This window comes from Phocoena phocoena, chromosome 12 (assembly GCF_963924675.1).
Source record: "Phocoena phocoena chromosome 12, mPhoPho1.1, whole genome shotgun sequence".
Classification (NCBI taxonomy): Eukaryota; Metazoa; Chordata; class Mammalia; order Artiodactyla; family Phocoenidae; genus Phocoena; species Phocoena phocoena.
The window spans coordinates 58381516-58407017 of record NC_089230.1 but is presented as its reverse complement, the minus strand read 5'-3'; positions in this window follow the sequence as shown (position 1 = coordinate 58407017).

Genomic DNA, 25502 nt, shown 5'->3' with positions numbered 1-25502 from the left:
GAGTGCCTACTGCTTACCAGAGGCTGTAACTAGGAGGAAGAGTATGGATAAAGCCAAGGGTGACTTTTAAGTTCTTTACTGAATGGCCTTTAAAAAATCCCTTCTCCATGGTTTTCCCATTGTGTTCCCAAGGGGTTATACCCCGAGGAGCCCCTTACTCTCAATACTTCTTTATATCAACATGTTTTAACATTCCTCTGAGCCTTACTATGTATCGGTCTCTGCGCTAAGCACCTTTACATGGCTTATCATATCCAATCCCCCTAACAATCCATTTTGAAGATGAGCTGGAGACAGAGAGGTGTAGTCATTCTCCCCAAGGCCACGTGACTGCCGAAGTGATCTCCACGCCCAGGCCATGAATCACACCACTGTACCCCTCCTTGTGGTTTGACCTCCCTCCCTTTTTCATAGGGGATATTCAGCCTCCACATCATATATTCAGCAAACCCTGGCTCAAGGTCAAGACTGAGGGCCCGTGTCTTGCTGCTGGCCCCTCGCTTGCCACTCTTTGCTCAGTCATTCTTTCTCCCACAGCTCCACCTTTGGGTGCTTTGCACAGTACTAAATCCCCTGCTCTATCTCCGAAAAGGGACACACGCGGGAATTCAGGATCCTGACATAATGGAGAACAGCACGGTTCTGGGAGCATGCCATGGTGAGGGTGACAGCTTGGGCACGTTGGGACCACACGTAGCCCATGAGATCACAGTGCCCTTCGAGGCCTTTGGGGAAGGGAAATAAACCCCCTTGGTCGGAGGAACTAAACCCCCAGGGATGGGATGGATGATTCACTTGACTCAGCAGTCTCCCTTTTGACCCGCAGACCATTGGCTCTGGGGGGCTTCAGATGAAACTTTCTCCAGCCTGCCTCATCAAAGGGAACCCTGCTACTTTGCACAGAGGCTTTGAGGCTTGAAGAGGAGAAAGAATATAAAGCAAGGACCTGAGGGCTCTCAGAGGACATCTCTCCCCAAAAAAGCAGAAGGACGCAAGAATAAAAGACCCATGATTTCTCTAACGGTACGTAAAAAATACAGGTTGCTAGTTTGTCATATCGTAAACGTTTTCCCCACTGACTCCGAAGCCGTCGTGAGCTGAACCAAATCTGAATTAAGAGAGGTTTCAAAGGAAGCTTAACAGCTGGCCACAAGGGGTAAATTTCCCTGTACTGCCAAAGGGAAGGCTCCCCAGAGGGTGCTAAGTGGTAGGGTCCCTTCAGTAGCTAATACAGTAGAAAATCATAACTCTTCACAGGCCAGAGCTGGATGCCATTGCCACCTTCACCAACTTGCTCAAAGTCGCAGTAAAACCAGAATGCAGACACACAAGCTGTCATCTCTGATGACGGATTTACTGACTTTGGATGGCCGCTTCTCTTTTTAATACTTTCCTCCCCAGCCAGGATGCGAATGACACAGACACACGCCACTGAGATTCAGAAAACTCTTCCCACAATTGCTGTGCTTTAAAATAAAGAGTCACCTTCTCAGAGAGTGGGACACCTTGGAACAAGTGCACATTTGCAGACAAAGCAAGAGGAGAATGTTCAGGCTCCCCCTCCAGCCTGAGGGGATGGGGTTTGCTCAACCTCCAGCTGCCTGTCTGCTCTGGAAGCCTTTCTGGATGATGACCTACATCCCCCAAAGGGAAGAGGAAAGCCCACACTGTTCCCACCAACTGGGATTTTGACTCCTCATCAGGGAAATTTGTGAGTGTGTTTTGTTGTTGTTTTTGTTTTGTTTTGTTTTTCGCGGTACGCGGGCCTCTCGCTGCCGTGGCCTCTCCCGTTGTGGAGCACAGGCTCCGGACGCACAGGCTCAGCGGCCATGGCTCACGGGCCCAGCTGCTCCGCGGCACGTGGGATCTTCCCGGACCGGGGCACGAACCCGTGTCCCCTGCATCAGCAGGCGGACTCTCAACCACTGCGCCACCAGGGAAGCCCTGTGAGTGTGTTTTATAAACATTTCAAAAGTGCTATAAGCCTGGCACTATTCTAAATGCCTTGCAACTTGTCACAGTAACAATCCCATTATAATACCAACGAGGAAACTGGGATGTAAACGTAGTAATTTGCCCACGTCACACAGACGGTAAGTGGCAGAGCCAGGCACCCAACCCAGGCTTGGGCTCCAGAGTCCAAGCTCTTCAAGGCCAAGCCCGCTGCCTCGCCGTTAATTCTCTTTTTCTACACAAACTAAATTCACGTCTCTGTTACATAAGAGCTTCCTCTAGGTTTGATATTCCCAGCAGGGCTCACAATTTATCAGTGTTTGAAGGTGCAATTCCACAAGCTGGCCCAAGACGCTGGGGGAAAGGGAGAAAGTCAGAAGGAGGTGGAGAACCATTGCCGTTATGCTCCCGTGAGCAGTAAACTGGGTGGCTTTGCTTTCCATTTGCTGCTTTTCCAGTTGCGTCAGGAAACCACAGAGCTTGTGATTCATCTGCTGCTTGGGGTGACACCTGTGACAACTTCCGTCTGCAGGCTCCTCTGGGTCTTTTATGTCCCCACTGGTTGTTACTTGGTTTCTCTACTTCTGAAATGTCTCCGGATGCTGTTTCATTATGTAGAGTCAGGCAGAAGACAGACGGATGCGTGTGAAGCAGCGGTGAAGCTGGCACCGGGTCTGCAGTGTCTGTGGTAGTTTATTACTGCTGCCAGCAGAAGAGAAATCTGATCGTGGCAGATGCAGCCTGCTGTGAATCAATATTTTACAGGTAGTATACTTTGAAGAGATGACATCAAGACAGAATCAAAAGAGAGGAGGGAGAGAGGAAGAAAAGGCACAAGCAGGAGCAGAGAATTTATCCTGACATCCTTTGACAGTCCTTCCCACAAAGAGCGAGAGGAACAAGCCAGGGTAAGGGGAGCCGACACTGACGCGGGGGAGGATGGACTCTTTGACAAAAGCCATTACTCCCCACTTGCCTTCACCACACACATGCCATCACAAAAGGGGAAACGCAGCTGTGATACCCTTTGGACCAAAGGATGCCTGTTCTGAGGCGCAAGCTGAGAAACACCCAAAGACACGACAGGAAGCAGACCTTTTCCCCTCTGGTTCATGGACCGGGAAGCTGAGAAAGCGCTTGGTGGAGAGATGAGCAAGCCTTTCGCATGCCTGTCCTGGTCTGTGCTTTCCAGGTGTCCTTGGGGATCTCTGGAAAGCATTCCAGAGCCTCAATCTGAGGATAAAAATAGAGGGGAGGTAGCAGGAGTTTGCCAAGGCTTTCAGGCTCCCAGTGGACTGTGCGTGGGGAAAGCTCTCCCCGGCAGCACGCCTGCAGACACAGGTGCTGACAGACTGACTCCCGGATGAGGTGGGGAGGCTTGCTGTGCTGCCCAAGACACAGGGAAGCTGTACTTATATGTGGCCTAGAATAGTGGGAACGTGGCTTCTCGAGGGCAGAGAATTAATGAAATAGCAATCAAGTTCCTCCCCTGGACAAGGTAGTAGGGATATGAGAGAGATACAGAAACTAATAACCCCCAACCCTTGCCTTCATGGGGAATTAAGACAGACACACATTCCGCACTAATGCACAGTCGACTGGTGAGTGCCCAAGAGATACTGCAACAATGCACTGCGGGACCTCAGAAAAGACCGAGCTCTCTTACACCCTAGAATTGCAGCCTTTTAAGATCTGAGAGGAGCCTTGACTTAAGGGATGAAGACAACTGACTTGACACTTGACAGTGGGATCTGGGAGAGCCTCCAGCCACTTGTGCCAGGACTGGAAAGATGGGTGGAATCTGGGTCTGGCAAGCTGCACTGGGCTTCAATGGGGCAATAGGGCAAGGAGGCATCCCGGGCAGAGGAAGTTATCTAAGTCAGCATTTCTCAGACGGTGTTCCAAAGCGCACGGGGAGTGTAAGAGAGATGTTACATGAAATAGCTTCTTGGACAAATACATTTTGGAATTCCTAACTTACGTGGAGACATTAACCCAGGGTTAAAAATGTTAGAGAAAGTTTTAGGGTGAGAAAAAGAGGTGACCAATAGTTAAAATCTACAGCAGTTAGAGTGAACTTTTAAGAAGGCAAATCTGATCATTTCACACACAACCCCGCTTACAATCCTTCCACGGTTTTCCACTACTCTTAGAATTAAGCCCACGTGCTTAAGAGAGTTGTCTTATGCCCCTCCCTGGCATCATTTTAAGCTTGTCCTTTCCCTCTGTGGATCCAGCCATGTGCTGCTCTTCTAGGTCCTCGAATGCATCACATCCTTTCTAATGTCCAGGCCTTAGCATGTATGGTTTCCTCTTCCTGGCTAATTCCAAAAAATTCTTTAAGCTTCAGCTTATTGAGAACCCTGAGTCAGGTTAAAGTCCCTTACCATGTGCTCCCAGTGAGCCCTGCTTTTCCCTCCACAACCTCTCACCCCATTAGGGCTGCACCCTCAGGAACACAGTGCCCAATGCCCAGGGAGCTCCGTAACACAGGGAGGATGAGCCTTGAAACATCTGCTAGCGCCAGGGCATGGGGGATCCCTGAGGAGGGAGACTCGACATCATTAGCAGCCAGTGAGTGGACACTGGGGGAAGGGAAGACAGCCTTGAAGCTGTTTCTTAAGATTGTTTGGCAGTGACACGCGAGGTAGTTTGGAGCACAGAGAGGCTGCTAACAAGACAACGCGTTAGGAGAATACTGCAAAAGCTTGGCTAGAGGTAATGAGTCTAGTCTAGCGGGTTGCTAAGGAATGTGAAGGGAAGCGAGAGGCTGGAAGAGAGAGGGTCTGTGGAAATAGTCTATAGGACGCCACAAGTGATGGGACAGAAAAGGATAAGGGGAGCAAAGGTGACTCCAGGTTTTGAGCCCATGTGATTGGGAGACTGGTGATGTCATTCACAGAATGGCCTTCAGGAGATGCAGCTGAGAGGAAGGGACTGTGAGAGGAGGAGGGAAGGGGTTCCACTGTGGATACTTTGACTTTCAGGGGAAAGTGGATGTGGCCCTCCCTGGAATCCCTTTACCAAGCCTGGAGTCAGCCTCACCTGCTCCCTCCCTCACGCATCCTGCCATTGTCCATCTCCGGGGTCTCCCAACTTGGTCCTTTCCTCTCCTCTCTACCGCCTGACTACTGCCTGTATGCAGGCTCTACCACCTCTCATCTGAATTCCATATGCTCTGTGATGGTTAATTTATGTGGCAACATCATTGGGCCATAAGGCACCCAAGTATTTGTCAAACATTATCCTGAGTATGTCTGTGAGGTGTTTTGAATGAGATGAACATTTGAATCAGTAAACTGAATAAAGCAGATTGCTGTCTCCATTGTGGGTGGGCCTCGTCCAATCAGTTGAAGGTCTGACTAGAACCAAAGGCTGACCCTTCCGAGAATAAGCAGGAGCTCCCCCTGCCTGACTGCTCTGAGCTGAGACATTTGAGTCCTTCAGACTCAGACTGAACTTTGGCTCTTCTTGGGTCTCGACTCTGTAGATTTGGGGATTGGAACTCCTGGTTCTCAGCCCTTCAGACTCAGAATGAAACTACACACCAGCTCTCCCCGGTCTCCACCGTGCCGACTGCCTGTCTTGAGACTTCTCAGCCTCCAGAATCTCATGAGCCAATATTTTATATTCTCTTTCTCTCTCTTTCTCAGATAGATAGATAGATATATAGATAGATAGATAGATAGATAGATAGATAGATAGATAGATAACTAGATCAACAGAGATATATCTATACAGAGAAATATATCCTTTTGGTTCTATGTCTCTGGAGAATCCTAACACATGTACTCTTTCTCTCCCTGCCGACCCATCTCTCAGCTTCCCACTCTCACCATATTAGGCTCAATGGACAAGTTACTCTTTCTAAATTAGCTCACTTCCAACCATGCTACTCCCTAATGAACCTGGATTTAGAAGGTAGGAGGGTGATGAAGAAATCAGATAAGAGAACCACTAATCTTAGGGAGAGAAAAAAAGAGATGATCAACAGTTAAATATCACGAAACATCAAGGATAATGAGAACCCGAATGACACCACAGTTCCACAGTGAGCCGTACTAGTGACCCTTGAGGGATCCATTTCTGCAACTTGCTGGGCTAACTTGAGGTTGAGAAATGCAGAGCAGGAATAGTGGAAGCCCCAGAGCAAGGCTTCTCAAGCTCTCTGTGAGGAAGGTCCAAGCTGCTCCTCCGTTCTCACCCCCTATCAACTGCAGACTAATATTCTTTAAAAGACAATAAGGGTGGATTACTTCTTAAACGATCACATGCTTGGATGTCACGGCAATTTCACATTGCTATCGAAGTTTTTAAACACTTCCTTTCAGTTCCTGAATTTATCTCATTGTGGACCTGTAGCAAACAGCTCACATGTGTCCATGGATCACATATTTTTCAGGTGAAGTATAGATGACTTAAAATATTATATTAGGGCTTCCCTGGTGGCGCAGTGGTTGAGAGTCCGCCTGCTGATGCAGGGGACACGGGTTCATGCCCCGGTCCGGGAAGATCCCACATGCCGCGGAGCGGCTGGGCCCGTGAGCCATGGCCGCTGAGCTTGCGCGTCCGGAGCCTGTGCTCCGCAACGGGAGAGGCCACAACAGTGAGAGGCCTGCGTACCGCCAAAAAAAAAAAAAAAGTTACAGCTGCACTCACACACACACACACACACACACACACACACACACACAAAATATTATATTAGTTTCAGGTATATAACATAGCAATTTGATATTTTTATACATTACACTCCATACAAAGTTATTATAAAATATTGACTATATTCCCTGTGCTGTAACGTTCCATCTCTGTGACTTGTTTGTTTTATAACTGGCAGTTCGTACCTCTTAATCCCCTTCACCTATTTTGTCCCTCCCCCATCCTCTCCCCTGTGGTAACCACTAGTTTGTTCTCTGTGAGTCTATTTCTGTTTTGTTATATTCATTTGTTTGTTTTGTTTTTTAGATTCCACATATAATTGAAATCATACGGTATATGTCTCTCTGTCTAACTTATTTCACTAAGCATAATACCCTCCAGGTCAATCCATGTTGTCGCAAATGGCAAGATCTCATTCTTTTTTTACGGCTGAGCAATATTCCATTGTGTGTGTGTGTGTGTGTGTGTGTGTGTGTGTGTGTGTGTATACTACATCTTTATCCATTCATCTGTTGATGGCTACTTAGGTTGCTTCCATATCTTGGCTACTGTAAATAATGCTGCTATGAACTTTGCGGTGCTTATAGCTTTTCAAATGAGTGTTTTCATTTTCTTTGGATAAATACCCAGGAGTAGAATTGTTGGATCATATAGTAGTTTTATTTTTCATGTTTTGAAGATTTTTCATACTGCTTTCTATAGTGGCTGTACCAATTTGCATTCCCACCAGCAGTGTACCAGGGTTCCCTTTTCTCCACAGACTCACAAACACTTGTTTGTCTTTTTGACAATAACCATTCTGACAGGTATGAGGTGATATCTCATTGTGATTTTGATTTGCATTGCCCTGACAGTTAGTGATGTTGAGCATCTTTTCATGTGCCTGTTGGCCATCTGTATATCTTCCTTGGCATGGGCGTTTTGAGTAGCAATGATCTGCATCTCTACTGTCCTTTCCAATACAGTAACCACTAGCCACGTGTAACTCTTGCGCATGTGAAATGTGGTTGGTCTGGATTGAAACGTGTTCCTGACATCAAAGGCTTAGCATGAAAAAGAATGTCAAATATCGCCTTAATACTTTGCAAATTGATTACATGTTAGGACGATAATATTTTATGTATATTGGGTTAAATAAAATAAATTATTAAAATTAATTTCACCTGTTTTTATGTGGCTACCAGAAAATTTTACATTGCATATGTGGCTCACGTTATATTTTTGTGGACACTGGTCTAGATGGCAAAACACCTCAAGGGTCAAGCATCCTTAAACCTGCATCCATGGATTCATACCAGCAATTTGTTATTTTTCCATAGAATCAAACCACAACCCCATCCCTGTCTTATTTCTTAGTCACGTAATTATATCCCAGTTGTTTCGCAAAAATATTTGCTTCCAGGCTGAGCTGTGCTGAACTGAGCACAAACGGGTTTGAGGGAATAGCTCTCCCTGTACAGAAGGAGGCTCAGGTTTTGCAGGCTCCAAAACTACAGCGGGAAAGGGTAGGAACAAGAGTGTGCAGGAGGAAGAGGAGGAGATGGGTCTTTGGAGGATTAGGTGAGCTTCCCTGTAAATGTCAACATCTCAGCGGGTTGACCTGACTTACTAAAACCCTCGTGGGGAATTGTGGTATAAATACTTTAGTCTAAATTACTGATCTAAATACTCTCTTCACAGCAGGCCTCAGTTCGTTCTTATATTAAAGAAGAAAAGTTGTCCTTGGAAAAAACAAACCATCAAGTCCTGTTTAGGAATAATTTGCATTTTCAAGAATGTCATCCCAGTCGAAAGACTCTCTTAACAGCAGATTCACTGTGACTCAGTATCTGAAGAAAACCTTTAACTTGACTGAGAGACTTTGGCTTACGTGTGGGTTGAGGAGGGAGGACAGGATACAGTGTTAAATTGATCTCACGGTTTTGGGCTCTTTAAGCAAATTAGCAAACATTCAGCCAAGACCCTTTTTAAAGATTTTCTAATAAATTGAAGAATAATAAAAAATTATTGCCAATTGAGGATACGCAGCGTTATCTATTTTGCCAAGAGTAATCAATTCGATTCACCCGAATCATTCCTTCCCCTTGAGACAGTTCCTTGCTTATTGGCACACACACCAGGTTCTCACTGTGGTAAATGATTCGTTGTTTTGGGAATCACTCCTTTTCCACGTTCGTTGTCACTGGCAGGTGGTCTGACCGGAGACCATCAGGCAAATGATCTGCCTGCCACCTCTACCCCTTCCCTTTCAAGAGGTGCTGTCCTCATGCCGGGAGGTGGATAGGAAGAGAGGGAAGCAAAAAGCTTTCAGACCTCTCTGCCATTTTCCTAACCATCTAGAGCCTCAGGGCAGTACTGAGGTTACAAGCTTAGGCTCAGCTACTTCCTTCATACGCTTGGCATCAGCCACAAATAAAAGTCACTTTTATGACTTCCTCTTTAAACCCATAAAATGGATGGACTTAATGTACTTGATTATCATATCGGGGCAAGAAAGACTGACTGTCACTCATTGTTATGTGAAAAACCTAGAAAATATCATAGCAGTGTGTGGTATCCAAATACTGAAAACCTAGGGTGACAACACACCCCAGTTTATGTCTACTTTCATGATGTAATTATTAATGGAGCCTCCTTTCATTCCCCCAAAGCACCCCTACTTGGACAATAAAGTATATGGCCACCCTACAGAACCGGAAAATAAGATGAGCGAAACAACCGGGCACGCAACCTACTCAGTCCCATTGCCTCACTTCTATGAATCACACTCATAAAAGCTGTGTATGCAAAGCAAATGCTGCATAACCATAATTATGATTTCCATCGGGAAGTGACCATTGATTAGGAAATGGAGTTCTTTTATTGGAGAAGTGTAGGGCTAGCCAGAGGTTAATGGGGACAAAAACAGGCTGGCCTCGAATCCTTGATAGATTAATGCTGATTTGCATGGTGAAGGTTAAGTGCTATGTGGGCTGCCAAAGGAAACGCAAGTGTCTCAGAATGATTCTGGATAAACAGGAAGGTCAGAACAGGAACAAGGGCAACCTGTGCTCTGCTCCCGCGTGTGTCCTCACGGGGTGACATGGTCGCCTCTCTGGGGGGCTGAGCTCCTAAGTTCTCAACAGCTCACCTAATGTTGACAGCCTGGGAAGAGTAATAGGAAATAGTGAAACACATGCTTTTACAGTACAGTGGTCCTTGCCATGGCCTATCTCTGGGGCAGGAGTCTAAATAGCTAACACAAGGCACAGCCCAAGTGGATGCTCGCTGGAAACAGCCAGTGCGACCGTGCTGTGTGTTCCATCTGAGAATCACTGCTACGGGCAAAGCCCAACAAGGTCTGACCCTACCCCACTGCTTACACACCCCCTCACTCCCTATGCTCCAGCCACACTGGCCCCTTTCCAACCCCCGGAACAAGCCAAACTCAGCTCCACCTCTGAGCATCTTCCTGTTCCCAGTGCCTGGTATGGTCTTTCTCCAGGTCCCAGAAGGGCTGAGCCCTTCCCTTCTGCCAGGCATCAGTGCAGAAGGCAGCCCCTTAAAGGGGTCTTGCGGACAACTCTATTTAAAGGAATCATCCTCCTGGGATATTGTCTGTCAAGTCCCCCATTTATTTCCCTTATTATATGTCACAAGGTGGAACTGTCTTGTTTCCTTCCTTATTGTTTGTCTCTCCCTCTAGAACAAACTCCATGAGCACAGTAGCTCTTATTCTTTGTTTTTAATAAATTTATTCATTTATTTTATTTATTTATTTTTTTGGCTGCGTGGGGTCTTCGTTGCTGTGTGCAGGCTTTCTCTGGTTGCAGTGAGTGGGGGCTACTCTTTTTTGTGGTGTGCGGGCTTCTCACTGTGGTGGCTTCTCTTGTTACAGAACACGGGCTCTAGGCGCTCAGGCTTCAGTAGTTGTGGCTCGTGGGCTCAGTAGTTGTGGCTCGCGGGCTCTAGAGCACCAGCTCAGTAGTTGTGGCGCACAGGCTTAGTTGCTCCACGGCATGTGGGCTCTTTCCAGACCAGGGCTTGAACCCGTGTCCCCTGCATTGGCAGGCGGATTCTTAACCACTGTACCACCAGGGAAGTCCCACTAGCTCTTATTCTTCTTAGCCATTATATCATTGTGGCAATGCCTAGAACATGGTATTTATTGAGTGAGGAAATGGATGGATGGATGGATGGATGGTGTTTACAGGGGACTGGGCACAATGATACCCAGTGAGGGATAGTTGCCCCAAACCTACCTTGTCAACCTCATCCTCATGGAGTCAAAAAACCCTGAGGAAATAAGAAACAGTAGGGCTGAAGGAGCTCCTTGCAAGATACCCTGCATAAGCCCGATGACGAGAGTGAAAGAGTGTCCAACTTCTTCCCAAGATTCTCTGACCATGGATTATAAATCACACAGAACTCAGAAAAATTTGTCCACCACCTCCAGCTCTCTAAACCTCTGTTCACAAGAGCAAAGTGAAATATTAGGGAGGGGAAGGCTGGGACACTACCAGGGAACTCATGGAAAAAGACTTACTGGGAATTCTCTGGCAGTCCAGTGGTTAGGACCCTGCACTTTCACTTCCAAAGGCACGGGTTCAATTCTGGTCCAGGAAACAAGATACTGCAAGCCGCAGCCAAAAAAAATAAAAAAGACTTATTGAGGCAAGGGGGCACAGGAATAGAGACTTAAGGAGGCTGGGAGGGGTGACTAGACAAATGCCTGAATGAATCATCAGGTCTGTGGTCTATTCTGAACACATCTGCTGCCCCACCCATCCTCCACTCCACAACGCACGGACAGACACTGTCTAAATCTGAGGAAGTTACTTAATCCCCAAGTTTTCATTTTCTCATCTGGAATGTGGTAATAGGGAGTTACCTCCCCAGCTACCGTGAAGAGTGAGCACTTTGCAGATGAAGAGGGCTTGGAACACTAACAAGCAGTGTAGTTTGGTGATGACGCAGAAAACTTCCAAAGACAAATGCAGCTATCCATGAAATTACACCAAGATGCCTTCCAGCCTAGGAGGGGAGAACGCTACAGTGATGAGAAGAGGTCATCCCACCTGTCCCCTGGAGATGAAAAAGCATTAGGTTTTAAAATGTGAAATTTTTCTAAGAAGGAGAAACAATGTAACCACACATCAGTACAAGAGTATTCTATCTTTTGTCACAATTTTATGGAAGAAAATGTTAAAGTCATGACACCTCAGCAAAGCTGAGTAACAGAACTGGGGTTAGCGTCAACTGAAAACTGAACGGGAGTTAAGGACGCTTTGCCCGGCCTACATTTTCAGGATACATCATCGTAAAGCTATGAAATTGGGGGTGAGGAAAGGCAGGGAGTTTCAACTATCTAATTTACTCAACTGATTTCTATATACTTGCTTTTAAAGGGTGCTGTCTGAAATACTCCCTCAAATTCTACCTTTGATATCATCATCATAATAATTTCCATACCACAGTGACAAATGCTCCAAGGTTCAGAGTGGCATGGCGGTGATAGTTACTGCAAACAGCACATGAACTCTACGATGTAGTTTTGCTCAGGTATAAAAGGGATTTTTTGATTTGATCATAGAATTAGCAACTGAATTATCTCTAATATAGGAGATATTATTAGTGAGTCAATGGCTTTTCCAACACACTTAAAATTTAGATCTTAAATTTGAATAATGGGAAATGGAATATCTTCTCCCCAAAATTTTGCCATATCCTTCATTTAATAACGTGTACTTAGAGGAATTCCTGATGTGGGTATATTTTTCATCTGTGCTTTCAGATGTGCTTATTCATGCATTAACACGTAATAGAGGAAATAAAATTTCAAAAATCTCAGTCTAGAAGCTTAGTTGAGAACTGAGGTTTCGATACATGTTAAAGTCATTGTATGACAGTATTATAAACTTGTGAGTTTATAAACAATTTGAAAGATATTCTGGGGTAAACATAAACCATTACCAATTTGACTATTGTCTGAGTGCTCTGATGCAGGGGTTTTATAAAGCATGACCCCCTGGTTGAGCACCCCAAGCCATCTCAGTGGGTGCCTGCAAGCTTGCATTTGGCCTTCATCAGACTCACCGGCACTTTCCCTTTAAGATTTCCCTCAGTGTGCTACACTCAGGCTCATAACAGGCTTTGCATTTGAGTATTTTGTTTTAGCGTTGCCTGTAAGTAACTTTAACACTTGACTAACCAACCCTTGGTCGCTTGCCCTGGGTATTTTCACTCCTGAGCCCTGGAGCTGACGGCTGGACCTACAAATGCTACAACCCACAACCCTTGCCTGAGTGTGTGTTTTCCCTGAGTCTGTGTGACGATGACTTTTTCCCCTTCTTGTCCTGGAAACCTAACCTTTCCATTTATATTTTTTCTATAGGATAGAGAAGCCCTGTTAATAAAGACGTTTCACAAAAAAGGTCCATCTGTGCTCATTGGGATAAATGAGGAAAAGGCAAGGTGAACATAGCATCCCACTCTAGAGTTAACCCAGGGCCAAACCAAAGCTTGTAATCCTAGATATTCATTCTAACCATCTTAATGTTTCAACATATCATATAGCTTTTATAAAAAAAAAAAAAAAAGACCGAGGTTATTTTTATTTCCTGGTTACAATATTACATTTAGAATTTTTAAATTGGCTAACATGCTTGGTAAAAATTTTTAATTTTATAATAAACAATAACTAATCTATTTGACATCTTACTCTGGTTATTTTATTTTTTAATTCCTTTAATGTCTATTCTTCTATTTGTAAAACTAGACACACACACCCATATACAAAGTTTAGAAAATACAGAAAAGCATAAAAACAAAATAAAACGAAATCACTGAGAATCCCACCATCTCGAATTGCATAGCATTGCATTCTGATGCATTTTCTTCTTTTTCTCTCTCCATTTGTTTTACAGTAAATCAACAAGTTGGCTCAGAATCCAATTAAAACCCCTGCTGCCCTGTAATACTTTGCTGAAAAAGAAGCCACAAAGGAAAGCTCAGCTTCACGCACCAGGCCCTGCCTCTGGACCCCAAAAAGGATGCCATCTCCTCTAATAAACATATTTTGAGCACCTTTTGTGTGCTAAGCACTGGGCCGTGTGCGGGGAACAGAGATAAACCACTCAGTGCCAGCACAGTCACCCTCGGGAGGCAGAGAAGTAAATGGACAGCGTGGTATGAAAAGCCCATGACAGGAGTGAGCCCAGAGGACAGGGATCAGAAAACCTTCCCGGCGGGGGGATGGCACTGGGCTTGAGTCTCAAAGGACAGCAAGAACCTAGTTAGGCAATGAAGAATGCACGTGCCACAGAGAAGAGCCAGCAGCGTGAGCAAAACCTCAGCACTAGACAGACTGGCAGATTCAGGACCTGCCAGTCATCTTACACAGCTGGGGCCACAAAAGGGGTTATCCACCGGAGATGTGCTCAACTCAGTAACTTCCTCCTAAGGTTTGGAGAAGCCAAATGTCTGTTATCTGGATCAATCTGCGTCAGAAGTGGAGGCACTGGCATCAAGACAATATTGATCTTCTGGATCCGAAGCCATGACCTATGGACTTTCCCCAAGGCCCCCTTGGACTTGAATCAATCATTTTTAAGGGTGGCCAATGTCCAGGTTGATTGAAGACATTTACTAAATGCCAGCTTAGAAAGGAAGCAATCTTGAGCAGGTCTCTCTCTCTTTTTTTTTTTCTAGTTGAAATCTCTCAGTCTAATCATCTACAGAGGTAAAACCTACTTAAGTGAAAAAGCACAGCTTGCTAAATTATCCATTTTAATAAAAAGACATGGAGAGGCAGAAGAGTGAAATAGCGTACATACCCTCTAACCTATGTGTGGGTGCATTCCCTTGTTATCTCTGTACAGGCCTCATCCCCACCAGCCTCTGGTCAGAGCCCGTGTTGAAAGCTAACCCTGCTAACAAGAGTAGCAGTGCATGACTAACAGTACACATTAAACCAGGGATGCCAAACAGGCTTCATTTCACCCGCCAGACCCTGCTGACTGGTAGTGACCGACTACCAAGAACAAGGCAGCGGATATGTTAGACTTTACGTGCCACACAGTCTCTACGGCAGCTATTCAACTCTGCTGTTATAGCGCGAAAGCGACCACGGATAATACACAAACACGTGGGCACAACTGTGTCTCAATAAAACGTAATTTACAGAAACAGGTAGTGGGCTAGGTTTGGTCTGCTGACTCCCAGCCTAGAGTACTGAATGGGGAAAGGCCCAAGCCTGCATCTCAGCCAAGTGATAAGGGTGGGGACACAAAGTTGCAATCACTGTATTATATTAACTCCATCTAGGGGTTGAAACTTGGAAAGGAGACAGGTTAGTGCCCATTCTGACTCTTTCTCTAATTTACCAGGTAATTGCAAGACAGTTGTTTCATTTCTTACATTGGTTAGTGTTCTTGGTTGCAAACAACAGAATCCGCTCTGGCTAGTTTCAGGCTCAAAGTCATGAACCACACAGCAGGATCAACACGATTAACCAAGGATCTAAGGGCTCCATCACAGACATCTAGAGAGCCAGATGCCTTCTCTACCACGCTGAGCAGTGGATCCCTCACCTGGACACCAACTCGTGTTGCTCACTTCTGCGTTCAAGTCTCACTCTTATGCATCTGAATAACAAAGTCTAAGTGACATCTCTGTTCCCCAGCTGAAGAGAACAGCTGGGAAATATAGATTTTGGATTCTCTCTTGAGAAAACAATTCTCACAATATAGGAAACCATCAAAATTAAAACTCGTGCACAAAAGATGCTGGGCAACCCTGACTGACAGAAGTTCTCTATACCTCCCAGTCTGAATTTCTTCCCCTGTAAAATTGGCGACCCTGTTGTTGTACCAAACTGCTCGGTAAGGTAATTTAGAGGTGATGTAGATGTTTAAATTCTAAAATAAGGAAAAATATTTTACTTTCACATAATCGGTTATTTTTAAACTTCTCAGGATGCCAACCTAACGTGTGAGCAGCTGTTGAAACACATAATAAATATATGGCTTAAAACCTAATTTTATCACTGATTTTTACTTGTAATTCATTACTTTATTTTCATCCCACCTCTAAAATTAGCTACCCCATACACCAAGGGGTAGAGGAAATCCAGGAAAATACAACTAATTTTAATAAAAACATTAATAACAAGAACCTTCCCAGTCATACTTTTACTATATACAGAAGAACAACTGATGTCATTTTGCTCGCCTTGCAATTTTTAAATCTTCCTTTCCTTATTTTTGTCACTAAGTACATATACCAGAGGCCCTGGCACCACGTGTCCCCTCTGTAGTCCTGGCAAGTGTCCTTTACACCCTGACAGCTTTATCATCTACAGTCAGCCTTTTCCATAAGACAGGCAGGCATGTTATTGGAAGCTGGTGCTTCGGCTCCTTGCACGCGTTTATTGCTCTTCTCATCTTTGTCTACAAAGGAGGAGGCTCTTTTATGGTTGTGGGGATAATTGATTCACTAGACTTTCCTCGGGTCTTTCAAAAAGCTTCTCACCTTATCACTTATTACGATTGTAAGCTTCTCTCGCAATTCAAGCAGTAGGGTAATTTTCCAGACTTGGGGAAAGCTTCCCTTCTCTCACTTTTATATGCTGGCTTCTCTTAACTAATAACCTGCACCACGAATCTCCATTCCTGACATCAGTCATTACCACTTTGGCAGTTAAATTCATCACATGGGCCTCCCTCTCCCAGTTTCCCCAAGGGCTCTTCTAGAGCACATTTCATCTAATTCAGAAACCAGCTGCTGATCTTTTTTAAAGAAAAAAAATTAAAAATACATATTTGCTCCTCATAATCAACTTTTCTTTAAATAATGGAGAACTCACTCCATTTATTTAAAGACATCACAAAGTTTATTCCAAGTCATCTCAGTCTTGTTCATTACCATATCCCCAGCAACAAGCTGGGCCGGGCACATGGGGGTCCTCAAAAGTACTTGTTGAATTGATAAATAATAGAAATAATCAATCTTAAATTTCTATATAGCATGTTCCAGGTTGTTCTTCTCAGCCTTTATATTCTATGGCACAAATACCCCTGGTGTCCAGTATTAGATAAAAATATCAACCACAGCAAAGGAAGTAGAAATTTCCATCAATATCTTTCTTAAAACAAGAGAAACAGAAAATGGTTCACCAAAGGTCCAGTCGGTTAGGACCTTATATTTGTATGTTCACTAAATGTAGCATAGCCATTTCCTTTGCTTTAAGTGTAACAAAGAGGGTCAGGAATCCTTGGTCTATCCCTATCACCCCCAGTCTGTTAAGCTAAGGTAACTCTTAGATAATGAATCACCCTCTGGTCATAATTTTTGAGCCACTAGATGTAGATATAGAATGCAGGTGTAGGATATACATTGTTCTTTTCATTTCACATTTTGAAATGCAATATCTCTAATACCTGGGTTATTCATGGAAGTACATAGATGGCTTAATACACAAAATGTTGTTTATATGTGCAAATTATACCAACTGCGAAAGAATCCTTAGCTTTAATCAGCTTCTCAAATAAGTCAGTGACCCCAAAAAGCTCCGATCTAAATGTAATAGTGAAATCTAGCTATACCTGGTTGTTCTGCTTGAAGTGGCCCTGCCTAAGGTAGCTTGAAAAGAACTGATAGGGAATAGCATTTCTAGCTTTTCTGGGAATTCTATAATCTGGAAGTCTAGAAGCATCATAGACTCAAGATGTTAACTAGCTTAAACTATTCACCAAAAACTATGCTCTGGAAGACTAGGTGCAAAAAATTATGAATCCAAGTCAGTCAGGTTAAAAAAACGACCTTTCTAAGATGAGATTTAATCTATACCAAAAAGTTCTGCCCAAAGTGCCAAACTCTGCTGGGTATTGCATACAACACACAAAATGTGGGATCATATAAGTAGAAAACCACATCTATACCCATACCATGGAATGTTACTCAGTTACAACAGAAGATAACTTGCTGATACATGCTACAACATGGATGAACCTTGAAAACATTATACTAAGTGAAAGAACCCAGTCACAAAAGACCACATATTTTATGATTCCATTTATACAAAATGTCCCAGAATAGGCAAATCCATACAGACAAAAAGTAGATTGGTAGCTGCCTAGGGCTGAAGTGTTGAGGGGAAACGGGAAGTGACTGCCAATGGATATGTGGTTTCTTTTGGGAAGATGAAAATATTCTAAAATTGACTGTGGTGACAGTTACACAACCCTGGGAACATACTCCAAAACAGTGAATTGTACATTTTGGATAGGTGAATCATGTGATATGTTAATTGTATCTCAATAAAGCTGCTAAAGGATAAAAAAGAATGAGCTTTCTCCATATCAGAAAAAAGAAATAGAAAACCACATCAAAAAGTCAAAAGCTGAAAGCATAGTATGGTGTGTATGAGGCATGCATTTCAGTCCATGCTGATGGCACAGGGTGGAATTGTTTTAGGATCTGCTGGAAGTCAAATGACTCTCCAAGAACAGTGGGGAAAGGATATGTTAATGTAAAAATTCAAGTAATGCAGGAGGACTGAATGTCCAGAAAACAAAAGCCAGTGGATCTATACTCAGGAATGGTAGTCCTTTTTGAGTAAATATAGGTAAGCTCTTCTCACAGGCACCCTGAACTACTTCCTCTTTCTAAATGGTGTGAGTTGGTCTCTGCAGCCCACAGACGTTGCAGAAATTCATCTCATCTTGCTCTTTACAGCCTGGATCACTGTACCCTCTCACTCAAGGTAGAGGAAATGTATACACTGCTTCTTTCCCCATCCCTCACCATTGGACAGCTTCCAGGGAAAGCACTTGCTTTGCCTGCGATGGAAACATATCTTTTTCATGTACATGTTCCCAGCCAAGACGTGCTTCTTAAGAAATATATTACATGTAAAGATTGGGGAAGCTCAGAACCAGGCTTCCAAACTTCTTTCTAAATCTAAAACAACAGAGAGTAGATTACCCATGCTTTTTACTCCATATCAGGATATATGTATAACATAGTTTCTCCAAATAGAGTATACTTTAAAAAATAAAAGCTCAGAGGGAAAGACTTTTCTCTCTAAACAGACACCGGAAACTAAGTACAAAATGCAGTATCTCTTCCAGCAAAAAAAACCCTAGGTGCCACACTGGAAGGTGGAGAACAAGATCTGAAGAGAATGAGATAGAGCACAGGTACTTTTTGATTAGCAGGATGGAAGGCAGGTGGAAAGAAATTTGGGTGTGTAGCACTGAAGTGGTCATCACTGAAAAAGTGAGAACTTAAGGAACTAGTATTTGGATAATCAGTCCAAACAAAGTATTTCCTGAGTCGAATGAGGTTTTACATTTTCAATTACCCAGAAAATTGCCTTAAATTTCCATTTCATGCTACGAATATAGATACGGGCAAAGCTATTTACTGATGGGGGTGGAGGAGAGGGAGGGAGACAAGTGAATTAAGAGTGAACTGAGAATGCAAAAGTTTCTAACGGCTTTATACAATATTCTGCATAACTTAACGTTGGGGGTATAATTTTGTAGGTGGAATATTTCAAGAGCATCCATAAACTTCAGGAAAATAATAATAAAGGTGAGTATTAAAAAATAAAGCTAACCAGGTATCATTTCATTTTATGTAAAATGGAGATTGCATTCCCAGCTGGTCTGAAGTTAAGAGCCCCTTAAAGCAGTTTGAAAAGGATCAGCCTCTCCGCTCAACTGTAAAATGCCTGCTAGTTTTTGAAGGAGTGCTTTGGAGGGTGAGAAAGATTCAACTCTAAAATGGCTAAAAGACAGTTTTATGAACCTCACTGTGTCTACAAGATGAAGAATTCAGGCCGTTATCATGTGCTTATGTTTCCAGGATATGAACAGGCAGCTCCTGACTCCGTACTGACGACTGCTTACTATGCTGGCACCTTTTGTGCCACACAATAGGTAACACATCTGCAAAACTGCTCTCAGAAGCAGGAAAGGCAGCTGTTAAAATTACACTCTTCCTACATTAAAACCACCCCCAGTCGTGAGCCTTGCGAGTACCATTAAGAAGTCATCTTACCTGATCCCTGTTGATGAGCTTTATATATATACATGTAGTCTTCTGAAAATATCATCAAGTCATGTTGCCAGGCTTCTGTTATTAGCAAGGATTCCACTTCTTGTGAAGCAACAGAAACCAAACCATTACAGCTTATAGACCCCCTAATTCCCACATTAGGCAACCAGTCTCCCATTGGGTTGGAAAAGGCTGAAATTTGCATGCATATAGAGTTTAACCAGAAACATTCATTTTAGTAGAAGAGGACATCTCAACGTGGCAAACATCAAACGTTTTCCATTCCCAACCCATTTGCCTCTTGTACAGAGTCGGTCTCCCTAGCCCATTACCCAGCAGCCCACCAGAATCATGAGGATCCATCTGGATTATGCTTAATATTACCCTCAGGAATTGGGCACCTCATTTTTTCCTAGAGGATGAACTTTCAGAGCAGGTTTTCTGTAATGAAACCAGAGTCCTTGATTAAGAGCAAGCATTCAGCAAAACCTTCATGGAAATCTCTGCCTGTTTCCTAGGAGGCTGGATGCCCAGAAAGCCACATTCATGAAATGGTGGTCCAAGAATTCTCTCACATTTTTATTTGAAATCTGGATTTGTTTTCTGGGGCTGCTGTAACAAATTGCCAAAACAATTTGTGACTTAAAACAACAGAAATTTCCAGAAAGTTCCAGAGGACAGAAGTCAGAAATCAAGTCTCCAAGGAGAATTTGTTCTTTGCATCTCTCAGCTTCTGGTGGCTACCAGCATTCCTTGACTTGTGAACACATCTTTCTAATCTCTGCCTCCATGGTCACAGCCCTTCTTCTGTCTGTCCTATCTCCCTTTGCCTCTCTCCTATAAGGACATTTGTGGTGGCATTGTAGGACTAACTCAGATAATCCAGGATAATCTCTTCATCTCAAGATTCTTACCACAGACATCTGCAAAGACCCTTTTTCCAAATAAGGTACAAATTCCAGGGATTAGAATTTGATAGCAATACCCAATGCCTTAATCCTTGAGTAGCCACAGGTTTTGAAAGGGTCATTGGCACACCTGCTGATTGACACAACGTTGTTGGTTTATTTAACATTTTCCTCTAATCTGTGCCAAAAAGTTTGGGTTTTTTTGGTGCATTGGTGCTAGAAGACGTGAAGACATCTGGCCTTCCCTGTCTTCCCTTCAATCCTGCCACTCACTTTTATCCGCTCTCCATCACCTTCTCTTTGCCCAACGCACTGACTTTGCTCTGTTGCCAAGAAGGGGAATGTGTACAGCGCTTCATCCCTTTATTTCACTTGTCTCCTTTTAAAGTAAGTAGGCAAGAAGAGGAAGCACAGTTCACAGAATCCTTAGGCCGCAATGATTTAGCTTTACTCTCAATCCACTGCCTTCAGGAACAAAAAAGGTTTTTTTGTGTGCCATAGTCTGTTCCCTCTTTGTCTCCTTTCTTCTTTATTCTTAGATGAACTTGGCTAACAAAATGTGGCTGCCCATTGCTCTGCCAGCTCCTGGCCAAGGTGAGGATTGGGGCCAGGAGACAATTTAAGGCTACCTCTCCCCCCAGAAAATCCCCCGTAGAGAATAAACACTAAAGGATAGTGTCCACATATGGTCATCTCCCAAAACCTGTGACCACCTGAAATTTGAATTCAGGGTCTAGCCTTGCTTTCTAACACCCACACTGCAATAAAAAGACAGGAAGTGCAGTACAACAGCCCGGCAGCATGAGCACATGTAACTTACCTGAATTCGACTTAATGCACAGAGCTGAGGGTACAGACAAAGAGAGAACATTCAGTCATGGGGATGTTTCCACCTGCCATTCCACTCAGTCAGCATATGTTTCAATTAGCATGAGATGGGAGACATTAATTTCTATTTCCTCAGTTAGTTTGGCCTTGGTTTCCTGGTACCTCTCAAAATATAAAATTCTACACTGTGCAAATTTACACTGTGCAAAATTCTAGAACTGAAAGGTACGTATTGTCATGCAAGGTGATCCTTAAAGGCAACCCAACCACTTTAGGCAAATGCATACCTAACACTTAGAAGATTATATATATATTGCTGTTTATGGACATTTTCATTATTCAAGGGTAATTTTGACAATTCATAATTTTCACTGGCTTTATAACCTCTGATAGTTACACTTCAACTGTGACAAAAGAAGTAAAGGAATTAAATAGCTAGAAGTAAAAGATACCATAGATGGTATCACACAGTTAAGTGCTTTTAATGAAAATCTGTATAACACCTCAGCTGCAGAAGTAGTTTTAAAGGTCATTTCATCCAGAATATAATCTGTATCAGTCAGGATAGGCTATTAGGCTATAGTAACATACATCCCCGAAATCCCAATGGTTTTAAAAACACATCCAGGGTTTGTCTCTGCTCATGCTACATGTCTATTGTAGGCCAGCTGTGGTTCTGCTCGGCACCACGTTCATTCAGGGCCCAGGCTGACCACACCTTGACAGTTGTATGGCAAACAGAAAAGAGACATAGCAAACCATGCCCTTTCACTTAGAACTTCTTCCTGGAAGTGGCAGATGTCACATGTACTCACATCTCAATGGCCGAAACGAGTCATATGATCACTCTTGAGTGGGTCAAGAGAGGTATGATTCTCCTGTAGAGAGAGGGGATTGCGATATTTAGCAAACTTCCAAAGATTCCCTTCATCATTTTCCCAAAATGGTCATCCAACCAATGCTTAGGACCTTAACACCCCTTAAAGAAGACTATTCTACTTCCATTCAGTTATAAGTATTAGAAAATTGTTCCTTAAGATGGTTACAAATCTATCTCCTTGGAGTTTCCACCCATTGGTCCTCATTTTGTGCTTTGTCCATGAGGACAAATTTAGTTGTTTTCCATGGGACAGCTCCGCAAAGATCAGAAACACCCAAGCCCTTCAACTATTTCTCACATAGCGTGGCATTTGATCTTTTCTTGATAATCTTATTTCCCCAACTCTTTATTCCAACAATAAATCTCTTCAGCATTCTCTCTGTCTCTAGAACTTTTGACACGTTTGGCTTCTAGCGATGTGTTTTTACCATCGAATGCATTTCACTGGGTTCAAACGCCTGTCACAATGCCTGCGGTCTCCCTCCCAATAGCCAATGAACAAGATTCAGCAGGAAGATACACAGTTATGGCACCCTAGGTATTCGTGTTCCATGGCACTGTTTGTACCTCATTAGTAAACATTTTCTTTAAATTATCTTGGATACTCATTAAATATTAGCAGCTACTTAGAACCAAAGGATAATTATGAGTTTAATGAAGCGTGCACCAGCCTGCTCAAGTCTAACGTTTGTTTCTCTGCTGGGACCCCATTTTACTTTGCACTTATCCTTCAGCAAAGCTACTCAACAAAGTCACTTTGGCAATAAGAAGTATTTAATTAGATTAATGAATTTTTATCGCCTCTCCTAGGGATTAGGCTTGTTAAATCCTGGCGACCAAAGAACAACAGATTTTTTTTATTACTGAATGTTTAGGGATGTACTGGTTGCGCTGCCATGGTGGTCCTCATAAGGCAAGCTGCCCTGGGCAGTTCTACCTGGCATCCCTTGGTAGGCCAGGGATATTCGGCATAGACAATCTGTACCTTCAGTGAAATCGCAGAAATCAAAATGCAAATGAAATCACGCACACCCCAGTCAAGGCTTTCGGCAGCTGTCTTTCTATCACAGGCTGCTGACTTAGGGTACCCCGACAAAATCTGCCCCTCTTTCTCTATCTGCAGGTATTTGAGAGGAAAGGGAAGACCCTATAACCAGCACAGCTAGCTCTTCATGAGGGCATGCGTGTCCACGGATAGTCTCCTAAGTCATTAGTGTGGTGGCTCATAATAAGGCAGGAAGGGCAAATTATTTTCAGAACAGTTGTGTTTTCAAGATGTTAAGCGATATACATATGTAAAACAATTTGGTGTCTTTCTTAAGTAATGCTTTGAATGGTGGCAATATCTTTCATCTAGCAACTTCAAAGCACTTTTTTTTTTGAAAACACGGACCACGTTTCTCCCCATCACATTCTTGTGAGGTGTTTTCAAGCATCGACATCCCGGCTTAACACATGGAAAAACTGCGGCACAAAAGCACAGAACTGGTTAAAGTGGGTTAAAAAAAAAAAAAAAAAAAAAAATTCCACATCACAACAAAAGCACGGTGGTAAGACTGATGTTCTTTCAGACGTATGTAAATCCAAACAGAATCACAGAATCCTCTCGGAGTTCTACGATGATGCCCCAGGAAAAGAAAGAGGAATAAGAATGGGGTCTGAAAGGAGATGGGAGACTTTCTGGGGTGATAAATTTTTGATCAGAGCAGAGAGGGGAAAACAGACCTGGAGATGCTGAAAGTCAGCTTTATGGCAATTCAGAGGAAAATTCAAACTAAAATATAAAGAACGAGATTCCTAAATTTAGTCAATTTGTAAACATTTAGGATTTGTTACACAACATACACATGACCGTATAATTTGTCACCCCAACTGGGACATTTTTGAGAGAGAAAGGCAGTGCCATTAATCGTTACACTAATTGTACTTCTCTCAGTTCTTTTCAGTTAGCCTAGAAATCAGTTTTCCGGTCTTTTAAATAAGTGTTCTCATTTAAACACTGTCCAAGTGTTACAAAAACACTTCGTTTTTGATAAGGAACTAGGAGAGAAGTTAAAAAAAGAAAAAATGAGTATGGCGAAGGGTTTGTAGGAACTACAAAAATGTGTACCAGGTTGACGGCCTTTTTCTTTCCCAAGGTCAGTCTCCTTTTCTAACACTTCAGGTGGAAGAAATGCTGCCGGAGAAAAGACTGCACGAGGCTCACTTACAGTCTAATTTCTCTCTTCTTTCCAGTTATTTTTTAATAAAAAAGGCCAGTGTTCTCTGCTGCCCGTATTTAGCTGACTGCACTAAAGCAGTCGCAAAGAAGGTGGCATTTAGGGACTGTCCCTCCCTGTAGACACAGACATTTTTCACCACACTATCAATAGTTTAAGTCCATATGGAGAGAGCTGGACTAGATCCCCCTACAAAGGAAAAGTCCCCTTCCAGCACTTACCCTGGTGAGGTAGCTAATGGAAATAGTAGCGTGGAGGGGGGATCTTTTGTTTTGTTCTATTTCAGGACCCAGAATAAGAACCCACATATTTCCTCTAGACCAGTTCAGTTCAACAGAACTTTCTGAGATGATGGAAACGTTCTATATCTGCACAGTCCAATCCGATAGCCACTCACTACCCATAGCTATTGAACATTAAAATGTGTCTAGGGGGCTTCCCTGGTGGCACAGTGGTTAAGAATCCGCCTGCCAATGCAGGGGACACAGGTTCGAGCCCTGGTCCGGAAAGATCCCACATGCTGCGAAGCAACTAAGCCCATGTGACACAACTACTGAGCCTGTGCTCTAGAGCCCGTGGTCCGCAACAAGAGAAGCTACCACAATGAGAAGCCCGTGCACCGCAAGGAAGAGTAGCCCCCACTTGCCACACCTGGAGAAAGCCCGCGCACAGCAACGAAGACCCAATGCAGCCAATAAATAAATAGATAAATAAATTAAATTAAGAAAAAATAATGAAATAAAATTAAAAGTTTAAAAAAATGTGTCTAGTGTAAAAATAAATTAATTAAATAAAATGTTCTAGTGTGACTAAGGGAATGTTTAATCATATTTAGTTTTAATGAATTTAAATTAAAAGTCACACGTGGCTAGTGGCTACCGTGTTGGACAATACAAATCTAGACACTCAAGTTTATACATAGACCATTTTGTTTTCTAGGAATCAGTAGATGCTGCACATGTTCAAGTTTCTAACATCTACGAACAGTTTTGCACATTGGAAACCATCTTG